The sequence below is a fragment of the Equus przewalskii genome, chromosome 20 (assembly GCF_037783145.1).
Source record: "Equus przewalskii isolate Varuska chromosome 20, EquPr2, whole genome shotgun sequence".
Classification (NCBI taxonomy): domain Eukaryota; kingdom Metazoa; phylum Chordata; class Mammalia; order Perissodactyla; family Equidae; genus Equus; species Equus przewalskii.
Window position 1 is genome coordinate 43377867 of NC_091850.1, and position 13324 is coordinate 43391190.

Consider the following 13324-nt stretch of genomic DNA (forward strand, 5'->3'; position numbering starts at 1 on the left):
AGTGCTGACCTAGGTCTGAAAATATGGGTAGAATTGGGGATAAACAAGTCAGTCACACTTCATATGCTCTGGGATGTTGTAAACGACAATTATATAAAGACATTCATTTGGGTAATTAATATAAAGCTTAATATGAAGTATCAGTATTTAATGCCACAAGAATCTTGACTTTATTATACTTTGTAAATCGTTTGGGGGAGTAAGTTGTTTCTTTTAAACAACAAATGACAAAAAATACAGATAAATTTGGTAACATATTCAAACATAGTATAATGTACAGTTTTTGAAAATCACTTATAAGACAAATGGCAAATTAATTTTTAGAATACTAAAAATTCAGGATATCACAGCAGATTAGGATCAATATTAAATGTTTGCCACCAGAAAAGTAAATGACGGCAACAGTTTTTATTTTATGTCATTTTAAGATCACATTAGTTTATAACGTTGGTAATAGTTTTAAAGACATTACACAGCTCTAATTTGCGTGTATTTTACAGACTTAAAAAAATATTAAAACGTATGTTTATGAAGGTCTCCAGATGATACTTTTTCTGCAGAGGGAATACAGAAACAAAAACCAGAAGAGAAACATTCAGAGCCTTTTGCAAGTGGGAGTCACTAGGCTGGAATCTCATCTCCAAATTGACCAGCCACACAAAGGTCAGACTACTTCCTCCGGGCAGCCCAGAAGCTTGAGAAAATTCCCAGAATTCCTGAACATTAAAGCAGAGTTTCCCAGAGAAGGAGGCCACAGCTTCCCTCCCGCCTTTCACGAAGCCCATACCACCATCCTTTCTTCCCCCGCGCCCGCCACTGGGCTGCTGCCTCCTTACATGGGGTTTAACTTTGTCATGCATTGACTTACATCACATCCTACATTGCAACGTGAAAAGGCTGCAAGTTGTGGAATAACGTGAATCTCCCGCTTCACCCCAAGATCTTTATAGATCTCAGGATCTTTACACGTACTGACATCATAACATGTAGTCATCCGTCCTTTTAGACTTTTTGGCAAGAACTGTGATGTATTCATCTTCCTCACCTCAACAGGTAGATTTGAACGGATTTGCTACAAGAAATGGAGATTAGAAAAGTTCCCTCTAGACTCTGGAGATGGAGTTTAGGGATGAACTAAAAGAGCTAGTTAGTAATTCATGAATCCTGAGATAGGACCACAGGTGATGGGACCATGGTATTCTAGGTTTCCAGACTTGATTACCTTTCTGAAAGCAAAGGCCTGATTTCTCCTAAATGATGCGCAGCTTTCTCCCTAGAACTTATTCAATGTAGCTCATGCTGCCGTTAGTTCTACTTCTATTGTCACAGAAACTTCTGGAGAGTATGTCTGCAGACAGTGCCATTGTGTGTGTGAACGTTTGCTACGGTACTGTTTTCTACTGCAAAAAAAAAAAAAAAAAAAAGCTATTAGAGTGTCTTATAACTTAAGCTTTTGTTCCTAAATAGAAATAATTTTTTTTTAATTTTTGGAAATTTCTTTTAGGAAGGATCTCAACTTCTGCACAAGATGCATTGCATATCCTGATTGGTGAAGCAGATTCCTTGAAAATAACCCATCTTATTCGTAGGGTTTGGGAACTAACCTAAGTAAAATCACCAGTAAACAAAACTCGAAATAATCTTTCCTCCATAGAATCTTGTTTAAATGGACCATTTGATTTACAAATACAGTAATCACAATGCAAACTCTGTTCAGGAAGAATCATGTGTAAACGATTAGAGACTATTGGGGGTGCCTTCATGGTGCTTTAAGTCTGATGTATGATCTACCGATGGTAGCTACTAAACTGTGTGGCTATTTCTCCTTCAGAGTTGCTATTTTGCATAAAAACTCATCCAGCTTCATCAATGGAGCTTAGGCATCGAGAGCTAAAATGTAGTGCACAGTGAAAAACGATCCCACAGCAACATACCGCCTTGACTGAGGAAAGGGAGAGTAAACACAGGAGCTGGGGGCACAGGTACTTCCGCTGGCAGATCTGGTAGGAAAATGCTTGCTTGCTTGCTTGCTTGCTTTTCTTTTCCTTAAATTTACACAATGTTATAAACCAAGGTGACCTCAACAAAAAATTTTTTTTAAATTTCTACAAACTTTCTGTAAATTTACAGACCAAGGAAAGATTTTTGTAGCCAAAATACCAACTTCCCAGAATGGCTGAAGGCTGCCTCGCATTTGAGTCAATCAGCATCAATAGCTCTTATCAATACAATTAGTATGTCTTTATTTCAGGTTGAATAAATGGTATTTAGCAGAGAATATTATTGTTTCTCCATAGAGAAGTAATTAAAATGAAGATTTTCTTTCTAAAATTAATAAGCAAGAATTACCAACTTGGACCGTTGAAGTATTGACTCCCAATAAGTAAGATACACTGGAACTAATTTGAATTGCCGAAGCATTTTAAGATGTTTAAAATTCTTTATACTCATCGTTCCTACAGTGCTCTCATGCATCAAGTCATTACCGCTAATTCAACTGAAAAGATGAAAGGTTTGCCCAAAGCATAAACTAAGTGCAAGAAAGGAATGATTTTCTTGTTTCTCTCTCTCTTTTTTTTTTTTAACTTCAAGGGAGAAAAAAGTACTATTTTTATTTTAAGTAATCCTTCAAAATATTTGAGGAAATGCTTATGAACAGTAAAAGTCAACAATTAGAAAATAGAAAGTTGAAAAAAGGGAAGAAAAAGAATTTACACTTACCAAGGGATGAAAACCCACTTCTATTCCCACTCAGAAAAAGCACTGAGTAAGTGAAGTGCTGACGTATACCAGGGGGAAAATGTGAAAACCGAGTTCATCATAAATATTAACAAGCCAGCATCAGATCCTTGGTAACCAACAGGGCCAGGGGAATGGAGATTCACGTTTGGTGCTGGAATGGAAACCATATTGTATCGCATATGGCGCTTGCCCCATCTGAACTTAGATTGGTGGTTTTTGTTTGAAATTAAGTGGACAGAGTTACGTTTGATAGCCTTCCAGAAATGAGGTTCTAAACTATCCACTGAACTCACCTCTCCAACCACTGCCTTCAGCTTTAGGGCAGGGAGTGTGTTCGCTAACTCCACATTTCTCCTTGATGGCACTTGGCTGCAAATTCTGAACACGCTTCCCCCTCATCTCACTTCCACCCCCAAAAGTTGTTGCCTCACTTGCGTAGCCCACATGGGTTGACACAGAACTCAGGTGACTTGGGTGGGGTTTTTTCCATTCTCCCACTTTTGAGAGAGGCAAATTAATTTGCAGCTTTCACCGTCTCTCATTTCCATTGCTAGTGTGTCCCTACGACACAAAGTATGGATGGGTTGAACCATGTAGTCAGGATTAAAGAGCAAAGAGACATCCTTCCATTTCCATCTCTTTCTCCAGCCAACGTATTAATAAATTATCGTCTACAGAATATTTACCACTAGAATACCCGGTCATTTTTATGAACGGCAAGACTAGGGGAAAAGCCCCATGTCATGAAAGTCATACAGTATTGACTTAAATCCTGATGGTGAATGGACAGAGCTTCTCTGCTAGCCTGTAGCAGGCACAACTTTGAGCCATGGTTAAAAGTTAACAGCTTGTAAAACTGTTTCAATAGGAAACTTTCACTTTGACGTTGTGATGCTTGATTTTTAACATCAGACATTGACTTTTTACCCCAGATGAACCATTTCACCAATATCCACTGACTGTCTCCACACTGGTAGTCATGCAGCTACATTTGTCTTAACCAATGTGTCCTTTAATAAATGTAAAGTGTACACATGAGGTACATTATTGAGCCCACTATTTACTCTGGCAAATCTGTGAGCAAAGCCATGAAAAATCTTAAGGTAAAAGCATACACTCCCAGTGCCTGTTTTGTACGTCTATTTGAATTTATTAGGTTTGCTAAAAATAGGGCTTGCATATTGATTATATGCATTTTCTCACATCAGTCTAATACCTTGTTACTGTTTACTTCCTGCACTGGGAGTGAGCAGACTTCCTAGTGATGCCAAACGTATGCCAACATCTATGAAAGGGATACCAATTAAGAATAAACTTTGCCCCCATTTAGGCAATTCTTCATGTAAGACATTGGCAAGCAGAATAAGAGACAGTATGCTATTGTTTCAAGGTACAGACAGGATTCTGATGATCTGGCTTTGAATCCCAGTTCTTATGAAAGTCTCTAAGCTTTGGATCCCATTTCTAAAAATGTAGATGATAATAATAGCACCTTTCACAGTGAGCTGTTGTGAAAACTTAAATTAATAAGACAGTGAATATGGTAAGTTTAGCAAAGTACCTGGCACATAGTAAATGCTGAATAAGTGTTAAGTAGCATTACCAGCATAAAGACCTACCAGTTTAAAAAAAAAAATTGGAAAATGCTCAGAAACGGCTCCAGGGGGACATTGGAAGCCCATGTAGCATTTATCATGGCAGCGTGAGCACCTTCCCTTTAAGTCTTGTCCCCATTTCTTGCAGCAGAAAAGAGTTGAACTGAAGCAGAAGTTTCCACTGGCTTTGAGTAAAGGTTGGCAGCAGTCACGAGGCCTCCATCCCTCCCATCCTCGTTGGCTTCCACCCATATTGTGCCAAGCAGAGCATCGACAGGATATGGAGTCATCTTCCGTGGTCCCAGCTGGCTTTGATTGTGCCAGGATGACTTGGCTATTGCAGATGCTAGACTGAAAGCGTGTCTCAACTTCACCTCTTTAATGCAATGCTGTTTACATTTGCCCAATGCTTCCCCCTGCTTTGGATCATTTAAACATCATGCCAAAATCCTTGTTGCTTTTATCTGGATATAATCTTCCATAAAGATATTTGATAACAGTCACTCTCATTCTGCCTATCTGGAAGAGAGTTTTCATGGCTACACAGTCTTTCCCTCCTCAAAGTCTGGCTCCACATAGAGCAAAAGTGACCCTTCTGAAATTGAAGCCAGATCATGTCACTCCTCTGTTCCAAACTACTCACGGCCTTCACCTCACAGTAAAAATCAAAGTCCTTAGACGGCTTAGGAGGCACTACACAATCTCCACTCACGCCTACCTCATCTTCCTCTACTCTCCTCCTTGCCTCCTTACTTGTCTTTGAATACCCCCAAGTATGCTCTTACACCAGGGCCTTTGTACCTGTGGTTCCCTTGCCCCAGATACCTGCACAGCTCAGTTCCTTGCTTGCTTCTGGTCTCAACTCAAATGTCACCTTATCAGGCAAGACTGCTATTATTAGTCTCTATAAAATAGAACCCTTCCTCTTTCCTTTCTTTATTTCCTTACTCTGCATGCATCACCACCTTACATCAATTTTTTGACTGGTTCCTGCACTAAAACGCAAAGTAAATAAGAAGACGACTGTTTTGTTCGCCACTGTACCACCAGCACTCAGACCCCTGAAGGCACTTAATAGGTGCTCAATTAATGGTTATTAAACGTTGGAAGAACCACTCCCTAAGGATTCAGCAGCAAGGAGGTCTCTCATTCTAGTCTGTACCCATCAAATGGGCACATTGCTAATATCGTTTTTATCAGCCTCATTATTACTGTTCTTAACTTTCTTGTATTTTTGTTGTTTCCTTCTGTGCTTCCCACTCATGACTCCACATTTCTTTCTCACCAATATTCTGCAACACATGATATTGTGCTCTACTCCCTGATTCTTTTTTGCAACTATCTACAGAACACTGTTTTACAAATTGTGCCAACCTATCATCTTTATAAATGCCTCTGTCAATCAAAATACTTTCCAGAGCTAAGCTTTAAAAAAAGATTCATTTAAGTCAAACTTAGCACACTATCCTTGCCTCGGAAGGCTCCAGCCTCACTCCCCTCATAACAATGGACGTACTATTTGCGCTCTTGATAACCTTGGGGCTCGTAGGTAGCAGCCCTTCTTTGGATGTTGTCTCAGCATTTTGTGGGTGCTCTAGAGCTCTGAGGCACAACGTGCCCCTAGCGAGATGCACTATCTGTATGCGTATGGCAAATCCTGCTGATCTAAAGCCAAGGAGCTGGATGTTTGAATTGAGTTGTATCTTGCTTTCTTGTCTCTTTGTAAAAGCATTGACAAAGCATAAGGTTGGTTGCTAATATGGAATTTAAATTTCTATGAGAAAGATAAGGAGGGAACAGGATGAAAAGGTTGACAAGGTTCCATTGTTAAAGGAAAGAATGCTGAAAAAGAGAAACTTGCCCTGGTGGCAACTTTTAAATAATAATAAAAAGAAACTTATCAAGAAGAATGATAACAAATAGAACAGGGAAATCTGGAAGAAATGCAAATAATAGCATTAACTTTGGTTTTATGGTTTTAATTCATGAACAGGCTAGAAAATTCTGGATCTAGCCCACACTAGTTCTCATCCCCCTGTTTCTTCTACTCTTTCTCTTCACAAGACTGCCTTACTCTTCTAAAGCTGCCCCTGCCAAGGGGAGGAGGTAAAGAAGGGAGAAGACAGACTGCCTTCAGCCATTCCTGGACCCCCTAGTGCAGGTTCTGGGGCTCCCTACCTGGCTTTGAAACCTGTCTGTATCTCCTACGGGCTGTGCTTGCTTGAGCAATTTACTCAACTTCTTTCTGCCCAGTGGGAATAACAGCATCTGCTCATCTGTCAGGTGGGAATACTAATAGTAGGATCTGCTTCTTAAGACTCTGGGGAGGGTTACACAAGTTGATAAATGCACAACACTTAGAATAATGCTTAGGACTTCGAAAGTGATTAATAAATGGTGGCTAGTATTCCCAGCAGCTTAGGAATTTATTTGCTGCTTATTTATAAGCTGAAGGTCCAAGATTTGGTATCTGTATTGACTTTAAAAGAGCAGAGCGCTCTCTCCTCCTAACTCCAGCTGTGAAGCCCTCACCCAGAGGCAGAGACGCCCACCACCTCTCCAGCCTGGGGGTGGCTCTGCTCAAAAGGAGCATCTCTTCCTGGCACACCCAGTTTGTCAGGGGAAGCGAGTCTTACTCCAGATCATGTATATGTCAAGGGTGGCACGCTATCTAGAATCTTGATGATGAGACAGTGTTGAAAGTAGTTAAACTCAGGGGTTTTTCTGGAGTTCACCTACTCACTTTGTTTTTTCTATCTTCCGTTAGTAAATATAATTAAGATTCAGTTATAAAGGCTCAATACAGTTGTGTCTCTATACCCAGACCCTTAGCCACAAAGAAAACTCGTAGCCTTCCAGAAAGAAACTGTGTAGAGGAAGGTCTCAGCTCAGTCCCTCCACAATATTTTTTCCCCTGACCCAGTTGGCCTTGAGTGGAATGAATGAAGGAGTGAACACGGCTCTTTGTTCCTGAAAGACGAAGCAGGACACGTGGGCACCCCGCAGCTGGAGATGTTGATGCCATTTAGTCCAAACAGCCACAGAACTGACAGCCCTGGTGACCGTCTGCAAAGCCTCAGCATAAAGCTAGATGATGTGTTGATGCAAATAAACAGTGTTCCACAGAGTCTTGTCAAAAAAAAAGAGTCAGGGAGTGGAGAGCTATATAATAACGATAATCTAGCATGGTACCACTAGGTACAAGCTACTATTGGGGATACAAATGCTGTGGAATCAAGCAAATGCCTCCTCAACAGGAGAGGAAGGCAGGCTGTGCAGCTCCAGTCAACATCTTTAGAAAAAGACCCGTCACTCGGGAGCAACCACACAGCCTATGAGATAATGCGAAGTGAATTTATTGAGTGTATGACATGCCAAGGCATGTACAAGGAATATTACTTACGTTATTCAGTCATCAAACAACTGTGTGAATTAGCTATTGTTATCTGCATTGTAGTGATGAAGGATCCAAGCTGATACTTAACTGACGCTTTCAAGGACATACAGTAAATGAATGACAAAACCAGCACTGAGGTCCTTCACATCTCTGTAGCGCTCACTGTAAACACCAGGCCCCCCGGGAAGCTTAGCGCCACACTGGTCTTCATGTGGCAGGTGGGATTTTGACCACATCAAAGATGTCCCCATTCTAATCAGCAGAACCTGTGAATATGTCATATTATATGGCAAAGGGAAATTTTAAAAGGGGAGACTAAATTAAGGTGGTAATCGACTGACCTTGAGATGAGATTATCCTGGATTATCTGGGTGAGCCCTATCACAGAGTCTTTATATGTGAAAGAGGGAGGCAGGAGGGCCAGAGTCAGAGAGGAAGGTTTGACAAGAGAAGCAGAGAGGGAGATTTGAAGACGTTCCACTGACATCTTTGAAGATGGTGGAAGCAGCCATAAGCCAGAGATTGGGGTGGCCTCTAGAAGTTGGAAAACGCAAAGCAACATCACCCACTGATAACTTGAGTTTAGCTCAGTAAGACCCGTTTTCCGATTTCTGTCTTCTAAAACTATAAGATAATTTGTAACAGCTGCAATAAGAAACAAATACACCTTATTACTACATTTTAATTTACATCAGGAGTCTGCAAACATTTTCTGTAAGGGCTACATCATAAATATTTTAGGTTTTGTGGGCCTGGAGGCCATGTAATCTCCTGTTTTCGTTCACAGGTTGTCAGACAATACACACATGCACGATCCTGGCGTGTTTGCAGCAGTTACTAAACAGCCTGAAGACAGGCTCTTGTCTCTTCTCGCAACCCTGAAGGAAGGGTACACGATGGGAGGGAAGCTTTAGAAACCTGACCTCTTAAATTAGATAGCATTTTAGCGGCGTTCTTATACTGCCTTGCAGCAGCATAATGCTTAATGTAAACCTTCTTCGGGAGTTTGGCACCTCTGGGAGGCAGTGAGATAGGATAATAAAAGCACTAGACCGGGAGTCAGGAGCCCTGGTTCTAGGTCTGTTCTGCTAAGACCTGTGTGGCGTTGGCTAAGTCATCGTAACCCTATAGGCCTCGGTTTTCTCAGCTATAAAATGAAGCAACAAGGCTAGAAGGTGGTCGATAGTGTGTCTTTCTGCTCTCTTTATCTCATGATTCAGAAATCACGTCCCATCACTGACTGGGACAGGTAGAACCAGGAATGATGTGGAGTTGCAGGACAATTCAGTTTGTCCTTCCAAGTGATATTTGTAGGGATATTAATCAATATCATGGACACGGGAGGAATCCGATGGAAGCAGACAGCTCCTTCAAGTTGTTGGACTACAATTAAATTTATAGACTTTGAGGTGAAAGAAAGGGTAAAACAGATGAATAAAACTGTGGCTAAAGCGAAAAATGAATCTGTTTTACTCTTTCTTCCAGAAAATAAGCTTAGTTGTGTTCTCAGAAATAAATCCCCTGGGCAGACAGGAGACCAGCCCAGTGTATAGCTGCTTAGGAGACTGGATTTGCATGTCCACAGAGAGAATATTCACAGGTAGAAAGAAGATCCTGAATCACTTTGCTCTGAACTTTCTTACGGGCTCCCGAAACAAGCTGGGGACTGAAGGATGAGGAAGGTGGTGGGGAACACAGGTCCTTTTAGAGCAGTCTTTCTTCAACCAGGAGAGGAGTGGTGCACATTATCACAGGGAGGGAAAACCAAAGCTTCCGGGAGCAGTAGAGCATGCTGCCTCATAATCCAATGCTTTTAAACTGTGCTGCCCGATACGGTAGCCACTAGCCCCATGTGGCTTTCCAAATTGAAATTTAAATTCATTAAAAGCAAGTGAAACTAAAAATTCAGTACCTCACTCACACTAGCCACATTCCAAGTGCTCAAAAATCACACGTGGCTAGTGGCTGCCATATTGGGACCTCACAGGTCTAGAGCGGCGTTGTGCAATAGAACTTTCTGCAATGGTGGAAATGTATATCTCTTCTGTCCCATATGGTAGCCACTAGCCATATGGGACTATTTAAATTTAAATTAATTAAAATTAGAAATTCTGTTTCTCAATCACACTAGCCACATTTCAAGTACCCAAAAGCCATGCGACTAGTCACTACCATAGGAATAGCACAAATATAGAATATTTCTATCATTGAAGAAAGTTCCATTGGACAGCACTGCCTTTTAGCTATTTTCCTGAATCTTCTTCTGGATCATCTGAATGACTTTCAGACTCAAGCACCCGTGACTGTCTCAGAAAAGAAACATGGTTAGATGTAGCTAGACAGTCAGGACCCTTGCTCCATGATTTACATGGCCTTCACATCAAGGGTTTCTTTTTTCTGCTGTTTTCCTTGTCCTCTAGGTTATAACCATAACTCTTTTGGCCACAGTGGATGACAAGCACCTCCTGGCTCAGGTTTCAGATGCAGTTTCTAACTGAAAGAGGTGTAAGGGCCACTCCTAGTCTCCCTTCTCCCCTGTTCCTGCCCATTTACCCACCTTGAAGCACCTCGCCAAAGGAATTTCCCAGGAAGGGAGTTGGGGAGGAGTTGGAGTCTAAACCAAGGTGGAAAGATCTGGCCGAGATTTATTATGGCCCTCAGTTGACCTCCCAATCATGCCTGAGTGCCCTTCAGTGATGGAAGAAAGAATCTTCCGTGTTATGGGGGAGGGGAGATGTCACACTGCACTAGTACCCACATCTTCTGTGCACCGTACATATGCATGGACATACAACCCTGTGTATGTCCACACACGGAGAGAGACAGAGAACAAGACAGAGAGAGACAGAGAGAGAACTGTTTCTGTGTGTGACAGATTTGCTCACATCATAAACAGATGCCTTTTTTAAGCCCTCTGATTCTCCACAAACATCACTGCTCATGGCCACTAAGGTTGCACAAAGCATCCCATTCCAAATTCCCACTTATCTGGGAGTCGGGTTAGTAGAAATATGTGCTCTCTCCCCAGCTTGCCCTCCCCTCCTGCTTGAGAAACCCTGCGTTAGAGGCACTTGTTTGGGTTTAAACCACCGAGACGGATGCACAGTTTCCAGAAAAGTAAGAATATTCTACTGGAGAAAGCAGGAAAGCCCTGGATTTTACTTCCTTGGTTTTCACATTAGTTCGGATTCATTATCCACATTTATTTAGAACTTACTGTGCTTTGAGGAAGTGCATGGGCCAGGGGTGGGGGGTGTCAGTAATGTACTTCCTGCATACAGAACGCAGACCTTGTGGAGGCCTGGGGCCCTGGGTGGAGTTCATCGAATCTCAGGGTGAGCAGCGTTGTCTAGTCCAAATCCCCATCAGACACAGGAATGCCCACATTGTTCCCAAAATGTAGTTCTCTAGACTCCGCTTGAACACTGAAAAAGATGTGTTTCATTTTGTTAATTCAAACCACTGGGGATCAGAACAGATCTGTCCTGTCACGCTCCCCCTCGAAATTCCTGTACGGTATACATATGGATGAAAATACTTGCTTCTATGTTCCGTATCTCTTAATCTCTGTCGAACAGTCAACGGGAGTGTAGACTTGCCCTTTTGTCGGATTTATGCAGTTTTGACATTTTTTCAGCTTTTCCCTCCCACTTCTATAGGATAAACCTCCTCTCCATCTATCGCACGATTCTAGAGAATGGTTCAAGTTTCTCTCTGCTGCCAGCTTTCAAAAGCGTGGGTGGTAGAAGTAAATATATGCAGCATTTCTATAGTGGCAATGACTGTAATTTTTCTATTAGAAGCCAACGCTTGTCATTTGATACAGCCTCCAGGGCCCAAACTCTGACAGAAGTAAAGCTGATAAAGGCAAGTCAACAGCTCTAGTCCTGCCTTTTCCATGCGCATCTCCTCCCAAGCCCAGTGAACTTGTACGAGCTGGTTCAGCGCCCCATTACTACGACATGGATGATGTGCATTTCAAACAAACCCCAGTGTTGAAAGCGTGCTGGCTTTCCTTGGAAAAACAACGATGAAGAAACAATGAACTAAAACGTCCCTGCCTTCAAAGGAAGCACATAATATATAATATCTCAATGTTAATTTTTTTTAATGAAGAAAACAAAAGAATTTTGGATGTGTCAAAGCTGGTGTTAAATCAGAATTAGGATTTATTCTAAAACTCCACAACTATAGAATTCATTAAATTTCCAAATTGAGTAAAAATATGGACTTACTGAAAGTCAAAAGATAGACTAGGACCTAATATTTTTAAAGGTTTATCATTCAAAATAATAAGCTATCATATATTTAGTAACTAACTCTTAAGAGAAATAAGGGACCACCCATGGATTGCTCTATGTTTCAAATGATAAATTGTTATGGAGAAATTTTGGAACCTCTTCTGATTGAAATCTAGTGATTTTTCATAAGAGGTGCAGTTGGCCTTATATTTATATGATTCATTGCAAACCTGGTTTCATACCTTGAAGGTGGAAATTAAAAGAACAAGCATCTTAGATGAAAGAACAAATACATAGTTTGCTTTTCAATACTATGATTTCCTTGATTGGTTTTGGGGTCTTGCTTTTTTATCTTTTTTCCTCCAAGATGGTTGGGGGAACACATTCTTCAATCTTCTAAATCCTTTCTGAGCTTCCTGCTGCCTTCTCTCCCTGATTCATTCACGCATCCCTCTCTTCTTTCCCTCTCTGACTCTCCTCTCATGATTAAGCGCCCTAGTTACAGTCCAGGGCCTGTAAAAGTGACAGATGCCCAACTCCATGAAAGATCAGAGCCATATTCCGGACCAGCTGGAGGATTCAGGGCCCACTGGAAGACCATTAGTGCATGAAACATGTTGACTTAAACCCAGGTCCCAGTGTGCCCGCTGCAAGCTCTTCTGAGCAGAGCAACGCAAACACTCCACCTGCCGCGACCCAGAAAGTGCATTCGCTTCTCCCTCTTCCACTCACAAGTCTCAGCTCTGTTCTCTATGGTGTTTCCACCAAAGTGATTTAAGCACAAACCTCCTAACTTTGTTCTTCTGTGAAAAGAGGACAAAAACCAGTTTCAGATCCCAAAGGCACTCTCTGCCTCCTGACTCATTTCCATTTTTAAAATCAGCCTGAAACGCTCAACATTTGATCCAATAAATCAGGTGTAGGGAGTCAAAAGAACTGATCTCAAGGGGTTGGTTATCAGGCCATACGTTATGCTTACCCCAGAAAATATGCGATGTTACGCTCACAAAGTCACTCTGGGAAGAGATGTGAGGGCAGAAGACAAATTCTCCGTTGTAAATTCAGTTGGGATTAGTCACCAGCCCCTGCGTTTCTTCTGATGGAAAGGCCTTTTCGTCACTTCATCAGATGGAGGAGAGACCACTCCAGGCACACCTCGAGAGCTCCCGCACCTGAACCCTCTAATGTGGTTGTCTGCCACGTCCCCTGGACAATTTGGGGTTACGAAGTGTTAACCTTGAAAGCTGACATCTGCACAGCACATGACAGTTTCCAAAGGGCTCTCACAGACGTGATGTCATTTGGCTCTTACAAGGTCCTGTGGCCAACAGCGGCAGAGAGAGCGAGTA